Source organism: Kryptolebias marmoratus, linkage group LG11 (assembly GCF_001649575.2).
Source record: "Kryptolebias marmoratus isolate JLee-2015 linkage group LG11, ASM164957v2, whole genome shotgun sequence".
In the NCBI taxonomy this organism is placed as follows: Eukaryota; Metazoa; Chordata; class Actinopteri; order Cyprinodontiformes; family Rivulidae; genus Kryptolebias; species Kryptolebias marmoratus.
In genome coordinates, this window is record NC_051440.1 from 1,877,039 (window position 1) to 1,878,373 (window position 1,335).

General features: G+C 43.0%; 1 protein-coding gene across 4 annotated transcripts in view; it reads left to right on the forward strand.

Moving 5' to 3' along the window:
• syt8 (synaptotagmin VIII) overlaps positions 1 to 1,335 on the forward strand; it is a 43,240-nt gene that overhangs the window by 15,471 nt on the left and 26,434 nt on the right. The gene's annotated exons all lie outside the window — the stretch shown is intronic.

Genomic DNA, 1,335 nt, shown 5'->3' on the forward strand with positions numbered 1-1,335 from the left:
TTTTTTGGGTCTACCGCTTGACTTTTTTGTTCCATAACCCTCAGGATCATTTAAAAAATGCAAAATGACTGTCTTACTGCGTCCAACCTCAGCAGCGATGGCACGTTGTGAGAGGCCTTGCTTATGCAGCTCAACAATCCAACCACGTTCAAAGTCAGTGAGCTTTTTTGCTTTTGCCATCAGGAGGTCTTGACAGTGTAAAGACTTGACAGAAAATGAAAATGCAGAAAATTCCCTGCTTAAAAGTTCTTGTCTCTTGCACTGATTTTTTTCTTTAACATTGAGAAGCTCTACTTAGAACTTTCTTAAGATCCAATAGTGCAAAATGCAAATTCTTGCAATTTTTTGACTGGTCTTAAGATTTTGATCAGGAGTGCATGTAACATCAGCCTGATGGGTTAGCATGGCATGAATCAACATATCAGCTCTGTGCTCACAATAAAAGTTAAAGGCTCATGTTGTTTGTGTGTCTTCAAAGTTAACAAGAGTACCACAAGCGGTACATAATGCGCCTGTCAGAAAATTGTCATAGTAATCAAGATTTACGAAGTTATAAAGCTCTGCGGCGGCAGAACTGTGAGTGGTTGAGATTTACCCTGAGTTCCTCAAGGCTCTGGATTTTGCTAGGCTGTCTTAAGGCCCCCACATATTTGGGCGTACTGTGCTTACTCTGTGAGCCGCGCAGACTCTGGGTAGACTGTCTGTGGACGGTTGAGACTTCATACTCGAGCGTACAGATTGCCTAAAATTCTCCCATGACAAATTTCAGTCATGGTGTCACCAGATGAGGAGAAAAGATTGCCTCTTAGCTTTAAAAAAACAAAAGAAAAGAAGGTTCCTTTAGCTCTGTTTCTTCACCACCAGGGCAGCCACCGCTGCACACTGGCGCCGATTCTCAACTGAGAGCGGTTGGTGTCGAACACAAAACAGTTTGATGTGAACATCATTTCTCGCCGGGCAGTTTATTGTTTGACACTGAGTACGTATACGCGGTCATAACAATTGATGTTTGTGCGGACGTGTCCGGCGGGTGTCAACTTTGAGTCCATGTTGAGTCCGCCTCGAGTATGCGCGGACCTCTGTGGAGTGAAGTATGCCTGAGTATGTGGGGGCCTTTAGTTGATGTGCCTTTGTAATGTTACGACCCGTCTAGGGGTGGTCAGGTCGCAGCATTGACAATTTAACATCCCTCGCAGAATTCAAAAACAGCCAGCCAATAGATAAATTTTTATAAGATTTATTAACATAAATATTCACCCTTAGTTTCCACCAAAGTCTGGAGTCATAGAACTTCGGAGAGAGCTATGCCAAAATAACAAACAAAACAAGCTATCT